Raw genomic sequence first — 13,701 nt, 5'->3', positions numbered from 1 at the left:
ATGCAGCCAAGGCCACCGCCTGAGGTACCAACTTCTGTATTAAAGGCCTGCCCAGTTGCAATTAAGAAAATAAAAAAAAAAACTATGGGATCTTCAGGGGGCGGAACTGCCCCTCCCAGGTCGTGGAGCACTCCATACTCCGCCTTAATACCCAGGATGAGTTGGTGAACATGAGCATCCAGAATAGGCAGAAGCCCTCAGAATCTCTCCCTACATGGCTTTTACATCTCTGGGATCTGGGGGTGGAAAACATTGTTAAATCGGGTACTGAGATGAGTAGACTGGCTTCCCTGAAGACTCACCCTTCCCTCTGGCAGCCATTGCAAAGTGCCCATCAAGCTTCAGGGAATCAGAAACTCCTGGAATGGCTGACAGCTGTCATCATGGCAATTAGCCTAATCAGGGCAATTTACCATATTTACCCACTAGTTGGAAAATATAGGTAGAGCTCCAACAGGTATTGCCGGAATTGGGTACGAAAAATATCATCTATAATATGGACCACCAGGGCCCCAATGAGGAGTCATTCACCATAGGAATGAGAAACCTGGTGCTGCATACAGCTCCTACATCTCTCTTCAGGTCCCTAATGAATACTCTTGCCCCCCACATAGGGCAACCCATAAGTGAGGCTACACGTACTTTAGCAGATCTGGGAGAGGTTGAAACAATAAAGACATGGAAGGAAGTACAGGCTATGACTGAAAGGAGAGGTGCAAAAGGCCCTGTGAAAGTCTCAAGGACCCAGATGTGGGTTGATTTGATAAAGGCCAGGATAGTGAAAGAAAAACTTGATGGGAAGTCCAGTAGAGTCTTGTTGGAACTGTGGCACCAATTAAAGCCAGAGCAGCAGTTCCAGCCACTGAGGTCCAGGACACAGAAACCAGTTGAGGCCTCATGCCTGGCCTGTGTCCCTGAAAAACTTCCTGGGGACAGTACTCAGGACTCACCTGGGCCCTCACCCCCACAGGAGGATGATTGGGCATTGTAGTTTGACTGGTGGGGGTCAACATCCCCACCTTAGGGGGATGTGGTGGGGACCAGAGGCCACATGTAGAATTAGCAATTCATTGGTCCCTGTGAATGTACAACGTATCCTGGTGCTGGTGGACACAGGAGCTGAGTGTTCTTTGATTTCTGGCAACCCTGAGCATTTGCCCAGGCCCCCTGCTGTGATAGATTGCTATGGGGGTAAGGCAATTAGAGTGAAGAAAGCCCAAATCCCATTGGGGATAGGGTGTTTACCCCCAAAGGAGTATACTATGTATATTTCTCCCATCCCTGAATATATTTTGGGGGGTAGATATCCTAGATATCCTGCAGGGCCTGTGGTTGCAGACCACTGCAGGTGAGCAGACTGAAGGTACATGTGGTAAAGGCAGTTCTGAGGGGACATGTTAAGCACCCACCTGCAGCTCTGCCTGTACCTCCGTGGGTGACAAATACTATGCAGTATAAATTGCATGGGGGGCACAAGGAAATTGGAGAAACTCTACAGGAGTTAGAGAAGGTGGGCATTGTAAGGTCCACTCATAGTCCCTTTAATTCCCCAGTGTGGCCAGTGAAAAAGTCAAATGGCTCCAGGGAATTGAATAAAGTCACACCCCTTTGCATGCTGCTGTCCCCTCTATAGCAGACATTGTGGATACCCTCAGCCATGAGCTGGGAACTATCATTATGTAGTAGACCTTGCTAATGCTTCTTCTCTATTGACATAGCACAGGAAAGCCAGGAACAGTTTGCCTTCATGTGGGAAGGCCGGCAGTGGACATTCACTGTCCTTCCACAGGGATACCTCCAGAGTCCCACCATCTGTCACGGACTTGTAGCCCAGGACTTGGCCACATGGGAGAAACTGAAAATGGTATCACTACATTGATGATATACTCATGTCTGATTCTCTTTCAGATTTAGAAGGGGCAGTTCCTAGACTGCTGCAACATCTACAGGAAAAATTACGGGCTGTGAACAGCACCAAGGTTCAGGGACCTGGTTTGTCTGTAAAATTCTTGGGGGTTGTCTGATTGGGTAAAACTGAAATTATTCCTGAAGCAGTCATAGACAGGCTTTCTCTACCCCTACCATTGTGGCAGTATTACAAGAGTTTTTGAATCTTTTGGGCTACTGGAGAGTGTGTATCCCACACTTGGCAAATTCTGAAGCCCTTATACCAGTCAATACAGAAGGGCATCAGGTGGAAATGGGATTAGACATGTGCAGCTGCTTTTACTGCTGCCAAGTGGGGAGTCAAGGCCATACAGGCCTTGACTGTAATGGACTCATCAAGGCCCTGTGAGCTAGATGTTCATGTAACTGAGGATGGTTATGGATGGGGTCTTTGGCAGTGACTTGAACAGACACACCAACGTATTGGATTCTGGTCACAACTGTGGAAAGGAGCAGAGGTCTGGTACACCTTGATAGAGAAGCAACTGGCTGCTGTGTACCCCGCTTTGCTGGCTATGGGGCCCATCGCTGAAACAGCCCCAACCAAGGTAATAACCACCTATCCCACAGAGGGGTGGGTGCCAGACTGGACCCAAAGGCCATGGAGTTGCATAGCACAGATGTCTTCATTAGCCAAATGGGGCACATATTTATAGCAGGTTAGTGCCCTCTCTCCTCTCCCCTTAAGTGGAGAACTCCAATGCTTACTGTGGCCAGTGACCTATACCAGTGGAAAGCAGGAAGAACTTGCTTTTGAGTCGTTGGTAGCTGAGAGTCCTTATCAGGAGGGAAGAGCCCCCATACCTGAAGATCCTTAGTACACAGACAGATCCAGTTGTGGGCAGTCCCTGAAGTGGAGGGCTATGACTTTCCATCCTAAGACTGAGACAATATGGATGGAGGATGGAGAGAGGAAGAGCAGTCAATGGGCCGAGTTGCGGGCAGTATGGATTGTGATCTCCCAGGAGCCTTCCTTCATAGTTGTGTGCCTGACAGCTGGGCCGTCTGTCAGGGTTTGACCCTGTGGCTACCAACATGGTACCATGGCAACTGGATAGTTGGTCACCAGCCCCTTTGGAGGCAAGAGTTGTGGCAAGACCTAAGGGGCCTCTGCTCAGACTAAGACTGTTTCTGTATATCATGTGACTGACCATTTGCCTTTGGCATCCCCAGGGAATGATGAAATAGACACCTTGGCCCAGGCACATTTGCTAGAAGGAAAGCCTGCCTCTGATTTGGCTCAATGGCTATACCAGTGTTTGTTGCATGTGGGGCAAAAGACAACGTGGGCTGTAGCCCTTAGGTGGGGCTTGCCATTGACCTTTGAAGATGTCAGCAGAGTCCAGAGGGAGTGCCTTGTGTGCTCTAAGGGGGACTTACACCAAGTCCCACAGTAATATGGGACAATAGTAAGGGGGCCAATACCCTTTGTCAGGTGACAGATAGACTATATTGGGTCTCTGCCCATATCAGAAGGGTATCGGTGTGCCATGACTTGTGTAGACACAGCTTCTGGACTATAGGTTGTTTTCCTGCATGTCATGCAGATCAGCAAACCACCAAAAGGGGCCTGGAGTGCCTCTTTGCAGCCTATGGCTGGCCTCAGGTGATTGAGAGAGATCAAGGCACCCACTTTACTGGACATGCATTACAAGAATGGGTGCAGCAGTTAGGAATAAAGTGGAAATTTCATGTACGATTATATAACACTACTGGGGCAGGCATGATAGAGGGGTACAATGGTTTGTTGAAATCTGGCCTGTAGTTGGACACCAATAGTGTATGGGGATGGTTAGTTTGCTTATGGACAGTGCTACAGCATTTGAATGAGGAGCCCCAAAAAGGAGCCTTTAGCCCTGTGGATATGCTAACACACCTTTCTGCCTCTCCTATACAACGTATGTGCAAACCAAAGAAGTTATTGAAGCCAGGATATGGCGAGTGGAGCAACATCCTGCTGCCAACTGTACTGGATTAAACCCTGGAGACACTGTTGAGTGGATGTGGCCCTGGACATTTTGACACATGGATCAGCAATGGCTGGCCCTTCTGGCACTTTGGGGAAAAGGCCTGGAAGCTGTTCTCATGTGTATTCCTGTAGTAACAGCAGAGTGGTCCCCAAAGATCATGGTAGTGCCGCCAAAACATCTAGGAGGGAAGAGTATCTTAGGGGGAAGTTTTATTTTATCTTTATGGCCAGTGTATGTACCTCCCATAGCCCTATATACTGACCCATCTGTAACTCCCACAGCGGGTGTGTGTGAAAGTCTGTTATACTAGACCAGGATGAGATCCCATTCCTGCCACTGTCCTATCATAGGACCACTCTCTTGCATGTATCCTACCTGATGGACAAGATTTGCCTATGCTGGTGTCATTAAAACATGTAACCTATCGCCCTTAAGGTTATTTTCTTCTACAGTCCCTTTTGGCTTGGATGTGCCCCCTGGCTGCAGCTGCCATGTGGTGATTTCCCTGAACCCTCTACCTCTTCAGCTACCTGCTGGAATGGGTTAGCTGTGGACTTAATCTGTGTAGGACTTTGAACCTAGCTGAATCCTTAGGCTTGAGGATTATCATGATTTTATTGCTGTTGCTATTGTATATCATTAGTCGGGTCACAATGCTCCAGTTTTCTCACCCAGGGGCAATTGTAGAAGAGGGGAAATGAGTAGATTGTAAAATGAGATTTCTGGAGGCATGGCCTATGGGTAAAATTGTAATATTCCAGAATCTCTCACTTGGCTTTAGTGCATCTCCATGTGAACAGGCGTTCCAGAGGGGTGGAGAGAAGTAGTTCATCTCCATATCAGTGGGTAGTTACCTGTGTGACCCAGGGCTTATCTGAACCTGAAAGGTTTAGGGGAAGTCTTCACTCCCTTCTGCCAGAGGAGGAGAGAGATGGCCCCCAGACCGCAGTTTGTAAGCAATAAATGGTTTTTAAACTTTCTTTCTTTCTTTGACTGATTTCGATTTTGGATGCTCTTTGCCCCGAGATTTCCTCTCTCCGGAGTTACACTGATTCTGTTCAAAAGGCTTTTTTTTTCTCTCTCAGTGCTAAAAGCTGTCTGTAATTGAGAGAGGAAGCGAATACTCCACATTTTGTTTCTTTGTTTCTGTTTTTTCACTGTATTTCTGATACATCTGGTAAAAGTACATCACCTCTTAAGCTGAAGATTGTGATCAGAATCTAAACATGCAGAAAGCTAGGTTGAGGATGCCTCACCTGCATAGATGCCTCACTTGCACAGACCCCTTGTGTGTTCATAGACAGACCAGCTGGCAAGCATGGTGTCCTTAATGAGACATTAGGGGGCAAGAACAATACATAATACAACAGAGGAGGAGCAGGAAACAAAAGGAGAAAAGTACGGGTTGTGAAATTAAAGAGAAAAGAAAGAAAGAAAAGGGCTAGCTGGGAAGGAGGAGGGAGTGGACATTCTTAACGCTCCGAACGTGTGCTCTGTGCTGCGGGAGGCCTCAGCTCTTCTCTGACTGGACTGTGGTGGTTCTCTTGCAGGTGAGGAAACAATGGCTTCAAGACACCACACGTGGCAGGGACAGAATTTAAAGCTCTCTCATCCCACCACCTCTGACCCATTAGCAAATTCAGTCAGCTTTGTTTTCCAGTGATACTTCAAATCTGATCCCTCTCCCCTCTGCCACTGCCACCACCCTATCCAGGCCACCTTATTTCTTGCCTGGACCACTACCACCCTTTTTCTATGGGTCCACTTGTTTCCCTCTTGTCTCCTGCCCAGTAGTCATTCTCCTATGTACAGCCTTCTGTTGGGTTCCATTATATTTAGACCGAATCCAAGTCCTTCCTATGGCACATACAGTTCCTGCAGGTTCTTGTTACTGCCCAGCTCTCCAGACTCACAGCCTTGCTCCTCACCTTGTTCATGGCATATACGTGTCGGTAACACACCACAGCATCCCTGTGTTTCTTATGCGTGCCTAACATGCTCCCACCTTGGGGACCTGGCATCCCCCATATCTTTACATGGCTTGCTTCTTTCTTTAGCTCAGATCTTTAGCTTCATCCATTCCCATGAAGTCACTCTGTTCCCAGATCCTGCCTTTTTTTTCTTGATAGCACTTAGCTTATATCATGTATTATTGCTTATATATTAAGTCTCTTCCACTGAAATTAAAGCTCTATGAGAGTCCGTTCTTCTCCTCACCTAGTTATACTCCCAGAGCAGATGTTCAATGAATTTGTTGAACAAAAGTGTCTGATTTCAAAGCTGAGAAAAGAAAATGTTTAAGAAAGTTGGACCTTATATTAGAAAAATCTCTAAAAAGATGATCTCTAGAAAAATGTAGGAAATAAATATCCTCCAATAAGCACTGTGCCTTTGGCACATTTCCACCACCAATGATTCTCACCTTACATACCGGACAAAGTGTTAGTAATGATGGCTGTCATGTTTTGTAAAGCCCCTTGAGCTCCTTGAAGGAAAATACAATATAAATGCAAACTAATTATAAGCCACCTCTCTGTTTGGTACTCATAATAAAGTACATGAGGCTTTTGATGATTTAGTGAAAAATAAAGTAGGGAGTTTCTAAATGTAAAGAAATAGGCCAACTCAAAATCATTATAGTTTAATCCAAGCAGCAAGGGGCTTTTTTGTGTAAAGCTGTCACAATTTAGACTTTAGAAATTCACTTCTCAATGTTTTCAACACAAGGGAGAACCTCCTACATTCATGGCACTAGGGTAGGTTACTACCATTACTATACCCTATCAAAACAATAGGCAAGTGATATAACCCTGATTTTAGTGCCTATCATACAGCTATCTCTAAATAAGGCAACAATTTTTTCCCTTGTGGAAATGTATTTTTTCTTACATTAAAAATACTACAGATAAAGAATAAAAAATAAAATAGTTAGTTAGACCTACCAAAGTCAAGACTACAAATAATTTAAAACTTTCTTTCTGCAATAATTATGAATATATTTGTCACTTTTAAAATAAAAAGTTTAAGGAAATTAGATTCCCAGTTTATATGACTTCATTATAGGTTCTTGTATTCCATAAAGGAGGATATTTTGGAAAAGTTGTTTATTAGCATTCTAAAAATATGCTTCTAAAACTGTCAGGTAAAATAACACATTTGCCAAGACTGTTTTTCTACTGCTGAGACACTTAAGAACTATGAGTCTTCAATGTAATGTTTCAGAAGTAGTTCATTCATGTGGACTTTCATTTTATTTATTTTTTATTAAGAAAAAAAACGAGCTCTAGGTAAAGCCAGTGTTATGGTCTAATATGATTCTCTATTAAACAGTTCAATTTTTGGCTTTTATGATAAATTTGTAGTATTTCATATTTTGCCTTTACTATTTGACATAGAAGATGAAAAATAATTTATTAAATGGTCACCTCTTTTTCTCCTTTTGGGAAAAAAATATGGGGAAAAATGATTAAAGTAAAACACAATGTTGCCATCAAATTTTAAAGGAGTTTATAGATCCAGATGGGCAAATAGAGAAAGAAGGAAAGAAAAAAGAAGGCATTTGTCTTAGTTTGCCTACTGACTTTACTGCTAACAATGATACAATTAGGAAATTTTGACTTGTTTCTCATATGGAAGGCTAAACTCATTTTTTAAAAAAATAGCTACTATTGGCATATATGATGCCAGCATAGGAATTACAATTACAACTCTGATTTGCAAGAATTCTTGGACAAGTTGAGAAACTAATGTAAACATTGAGAATAAATTTCAAAATATATCAAAAGTCCATTTTTTGGTTGTGCCCCAAAAATGATCAACCGTGTTTAAATTATAAAATGCTACATTTTATGAACACTCTTCCTATAGAAGTCATCCTTCAGGATACCTTAGAGTTTCACATTCCACCAGGGGCTAAGTCTACCCTCATTTCACTTTTTACAAATTCAAATATGAAGAAATCATTGTTACCGGCTTAATCCCACTAGGGAGAAGTGGAATGAAACTGCACTAATAAAAAGGGGATTTTCCTTTAATCAGCTTCTTATAAAGAACTGCAAAGTTAACTCCTGACACAGGATGAAAGTGATTATACCACCCAGAAATTACAGGACTAAAGAAATATACACACAACGATTTCTTTTCCAAGAAATAAAAGCCCATCACCGTGCTTTCTCAGGGACAAGTGCATTAGAGCACTGAGATGCAAAGGTGCTTAATGGTTCCCAGAGAAGGTGTATCACCTTCTCAGCAGCGTACATTTGCATACATGCGTTTCATCCCAGCAGGAGGTGGGCATTCTGGGATCTTCTAGAGCAAAAATGTAGATGTTCTCAGGTAAAAGCCCTTCTTCACTAAACTTTATAGCCTCATTCCCAACTCCAGTTGTCAGTTAACAGCTTTCAGAATGACATCTTAAATCAAGAAAATGTCACATGTGTACAGTAACTGGCCTAATCTTCTCTGTAAATTGCTGCCTGTGGTTTTCAAAAACATAGTAAATTGCTGACAATTGACAATGTGTCTCCCTGCATGGTTAACTTCACTTCTGCATAGTTAACGAATCTGTATTAAATTATTCATCAGAACACCCAATGTCTAGGCTCTCCTGACTGTCATTGATTTCGTGGATCAGCAGCCTGCCTACCTTTTATGTTGAAGAGAAATTCATGCTCTCAGCATGTAAGATGAATTGCATGCAGGAAACAATAGCACCACTTACTGTTCCAGTATCTCAGTTAATGGCGAGCACCACTCACGGTACAACCAGTGCTCTGTTTGTTGTCTGATGTTACCTTGCCTCGGGACAGAGGATTTACACAGGCTAATACTTACAATAGACTTCATGCCCCTTGATACTTCAAATATACAGAGGGAGTGTTTTCTCTATTTGTCTATAATTACAGGATAGGAATAAAATAATTAATGATATATACAAACTAAAACATCAGATGGCCCACTGAGAAATGATGCCATCAAACAGTTGTTGTTCCAGAAACAGGGTCAAATCAACTCCCCAGACTGCTGAAACAAATTGAATTTTTGTTGCTAAAATAAGTATAGGGTACAGTACTTGCTCTGAAAGGACTTCTCAGCACCATTTGTCCTTCAGTAGCATACAGGGGATTTTGCAGGAAGCATTTTGACCCTTCCTTGAAAAACTTTTTGAATCAGTACTGGCTCTGAGCTGAACAGTGCAGTTGTGCAGTCTTACATTTGAGGATCAAATTTGTCTATACTCAGAGAAATTAACTCCAGAGCACTTCAAAAGGACCCTCAGCATCCTGGCATTTTCTCCTAACTGTGCCTGAATAGATTTTTCTAGGTCACTGGTAGTCATGGCCTGTAACTTGATAGCTTCCTTGTTTACCTTGTGTCCCTACAAGACCCCCTCCCAAGGGTAGTGGCCTGGGCTCTGATGCAAGTAATCCCACGGAGTTCTCTCTCCAATATGTGCTGGCCAGAAGAGAGTCTGGGAAAAGTGTGGGATGGAGGTGGGTGGATTGATGCAAATCATTATGGAGACTTAAAAAGAGTAGCAGCCCAAAGCACTTTCCTCACAGGTGGTAGATCAAAACAGCATCGGAGCTTTTGAAGGTCTGCATGGTGCTCATCATGCTGTTCTTCACTGAGTATGTCCAGTCCTCATCCCATTTTCCTTGAAAGGCCTCCCCTGATCTGGTGAAAACTATGTTCCCTGCCCTATGGTATCAGAATGCTTTTTCCTCCATTATCATAATACTTGTTACATTTTTTGTTATCACTCATTTAATGTCTGTCTTTCCTATGATAGCTGTATCATTTTGTGACGGTAGAAGTGGACATAGTCCTAGTAGCTGATACAGTGTCTTAAACTAATATTAAGTAAAATTGTCTGTAGAATTATCTATGATCAGTTAGGTATTGTTTGCAGCTGCATATCAAGCCCCACAACAGTGGTTTAAAGACATTTTCTAATCTAAACAAAATCTGGTCATGGTTAGCTCAGGACTGGTGTGATTCTTAGGATTCCAGGCTCCTCATTTCCTTTTAGTCCCTTAATGTCATGCATACTTGACATCCTCCAGGTCACCTTTTGGTCTGCCACCACTGCAGAGCAGAATAATGACCCCAAAGATGTCTGTATCCCAATCCTCAGCACCTGTGGATGACAGTGGTGGGGCTTTGCAATGTGATTAAAGGGAAGGGCCTTGAAATGCTGAGATTAGCCTGTATGAGCCAGGTAGCCCCAATATGATCACATGAGTTCTTAGCAGTGGGAAAGTTTTCCTGGCTGCCAAAAATCAGAGAGGTGGCAGAATGAGAAGGATTTGGGCTGCCATTTCTGGTTTGAAAATGGAGAAAGGAATGTGGGCAGCTCTAGAAGCTGGAAAGAGAAAGAAACAGATTCTACACTAGAATCTCCAGAAAGGAATATAGCCCTGCTGACATCATGATTTTATTTTACTTTCTATTGAGATATATTTGACATATACCATTGCATACATTTCAAGAATACAACATAATGATTTGCTAGACATATATATTGTGAAATGATTGCCACAATTGGTTTAGTTAACATCCATCACCCAACATAGTTACAATTTTTTCTTATGATGACTTTTACCATCTATTCTCTTAGCAACTTTAAAATATACAATATTAATTATACTCATCATGTTGTATATTATATCCCCACAACTTATTTATCTTCTAACTGTAAATTTGTACCTTTAGACCACCTTCACCCAACCCCCATACCCTGCCTCTGGCCACCACCAATCTGATCTCTGTATCTGAGAGTTTGGGTTTTTTTTTTACATTTATATAAGTAAAATCATATAGTATTTGTCTTTTTTTGTCTAATCTATTTCACTATACATAATACGTTCAAGGCCCATCCATGTTATTGCAAATGGCAAGATTTCTTTATTTTTTAGGGCTGAATAATATTCCATTGTAGATGTTTACCATCTTTTCTTTATTTATTTATCATCTGTCAGTGGACACTTAGGTTGTTTCCATGCCTTTCCTATTTTAAATAAAGATGCAATGAACATGGGGGTTCAGATATCTCTTTGGGATAGTTACTTTATTTCCTTTGGAAATATACCCAGAGGTGGAATTGCTGGATCACATGATAGTTCTATTTTTAATGTTTCAAGGAGCCTCCATATCATTTTCCATAGTAGCTGTCTGACACCTTGATTTTAGCTTACTGAGATTCATCTAGGATTTCTGACCTACAGAAGTGTAAGATTTATATTCTTTTAAGTGTAAGGTTTGTATTCTTAAAGTCATTAAGTTTGGGCACGTTTCCAAATTGAATTACCCCCTTAGCAGCCTTTCCAGAAGTCCTTCATGATTCTTCTGCTTATATCCCAATGGCCAGAACTTAGATGGCCACACCTATCCACACAGAGGCAAAGAAATACCTTTTTTAACATTTCACCTCAGATGAAATCAGGGCCCTCCCTGACTCTTAGCCAAGAGAAGGGGAAATAATGGAAGATAACTAGGAACTTCTGCCACCATTTGTTTAATAAAAGAATGATTAGATGGATGTGGTTTAAACACCTAGAGAGTTAGGAAAGTGATATGATTTTCACAGAAGTTATATTTTCCATTTGTAAATTAATGAATCCTTCCTTTTTCTCTTAAGTTGGCTAAATTTCTTTCAACTTTGTCTCTCCTATCTAATTTTTTTTTAGATAATTATTTTTATTGAAGGGTAGTTGACACACAGTATTACATTAGTTTCAGGTGTACAACACAGTGATTGAACATTTATATACATGATAATTCTAGGTACCAGCTATCACCATACCAAGTGGTTACAATATTTTGACTATATTCCTTATGCTATACATTACATCCCGGTTACTTATTTATTTTACAATTGGAAGTGTGTATATATATATTTTTGTGAGGGCATCTCTCATATTTATTGATCAAATGGTTGTTAACAACAATAAAATTCTGTATAGGGGGGTCAATGCTCAATGCACAATCATTAATCCACCCCAAGCCTAATTCTCATCAGTCTCCAATCTTCTGAAGCATAACGAACAAGTTCTTACATGGAGAACAAATTCTTACATAGTGAATAAGTTACATGGTGAACAGTACAAGGGCAGTCAGCACAGAAACTTTTGGTTTTGCTCATGCATTATGAACTATAAACAGTCAGTTCAAATATGAATATTCATTTGATTTTTATACTTGATTTATATGTGGATACCACATTTCTCTCTTTATTATTATTATTTTTAATAAAATGCTGAAGTGGTAGGTAGATACAAGATAAAGGTAGAAAACATAGTTTAGTATTGTCTCCTATCTAATTTTAACCTTAAAGATGTATGCTTTTAAACTTTCTATACTTTTTTTTCAGAATATTGAGAACTATTGATATTCATATTCCATAAGTTCTCAGAGAACTTGAGAACCAGCTGCTATAAGAATAAAGCAGAATTTGTTTAAATGTCTCCATTGTGAGATAGTCTGCTTTTTTTTTTTTTTTTTTTTTTTGTAGTAAACTGAAAGTTCCCAGAAAAAAGCCAGCCTTTCAGGGAGTCTAGACTACTGGATATTTCGATGTGCTGATTTTAATTTTTTAATACACAAGTGCACTGACAAGTCCTATAAACACAACTGAATCTTGTATTGTTACTGTACTTCTCCTGTCATTCCTGAGTCAGAAAACAGGTAAAGGGAGATCAATGCTGAGGGCTTCCAAGGGGCGAAGGAGATACAAGCCCAACCCCGACACTCGGATCCTTTGTGTGTCCCTCCCCTTTTTCATTTCTGTCACCTCATGCCTCTGTGCTGTGGTTTGTGCTGCCTCATATTCTTGGCAATCTTTGTTCTTGGCACTTTTTCTCCATCTTCCTCTGTCTGGCCTCAGATAGGACAGGGAGAAGTGAAACTGCTCATTGCCTGACTCTTTTCCCTGGGCAGGTTTGTGCTGCAGCCGACATCCCACTCAGCCTTGCTGGTGGGCTCACACAACTCCTAAGGAGCTTCAGACCAAAAGGCGTGTCGTTACAGACTTCTGAACTGTCATTCTGTTAGCATTCCCTGAATCACGAGAAAGCAAAACATACATACATCCCTTCCGCCTCTCATCTTTGACCCTAATCTTCTGGCCAAATAATTTTTCCACATCTTTCCCTATGTGCCTGGTGTGATTTCCTCATCATTCTCCTCCCTCTGCATTCTCAAGCTTATGCTTTATGAGACAGGGATCTGGAACTTTTGTGCTAACACAGCTGGTGGAACAACATCCTATGCACAGATACTTTCAGGGCTCAAGAACTTGAACTTTTAGGGTTCAAGACTCTCGTCTAGATCAGGCTGGCCTGTAATTCCTCATGTCATCAAAGCACCATGGCTCAGAGGAAAACTTCCCCGGTGTGAAGAGAACTTTTTATATATGATCATTGTTCTTAGTGAGCCCCCTGCCCCCTCCCACCCAACTTCACATGCTACATAGGAAAATTTGACACAAAGCATTTAAATGACTTGTGATTGCCTTTATCTGAGAATAGCCTTGGGTAATAATTATCATAGGCTCCTCTGGTCCTGCAGAACCCTTCAGCTTAATGCTCATGGGTTATAATTTGGCTGTGTGGTGCTATTTTATTTTATAAGACTACACAGTGGTATATACTGCTATTCTGGTTTTAAAAAATAAATAAATGCAACTCAAAATGCATATCAGGCTCTCTGTTATAATCCTGTGAACTGATGCAAATGTAGTCTGAAATTCTTCATCATCAGGATGGACTCTTCATTGACATTTCAT

At 41.6% G+C, this 13,701-nt stretch overlaps 1 protein-coding gene across 3 annotated transcripts in view; it reads right to left on the bottom strand.

Moving 5' to 3' along the window:
* NKAIN3 (sodium/potassium transporting ATPase interacting 3) overlaps positions 1-13,701 on the bottom strand; it is a 632,099-nt gene that overhangs the window by 301,112 nt on the left and 317,286 nt on the right. The window lies entirely within an intron of this gene.

This window comes from Manis javanica, chromosome 2 (assembly GCF_040802235.1).
Source record: "Manis javanica isolate MJ-LG chromosome 2, MJ_LKY, whole genome shotgun sequence".
NCBI classification, from domain to species: Eukaryota; Metazoa; Chordata; class Mammalia; order Pholidota; family Manidae; genus Manis; species Manis javanica.
The sequence above is the reverse complement of the archived record's forward strand: the minus strand, read 5'-3'. Positions and strand labels throughout refer to the sequence as shown.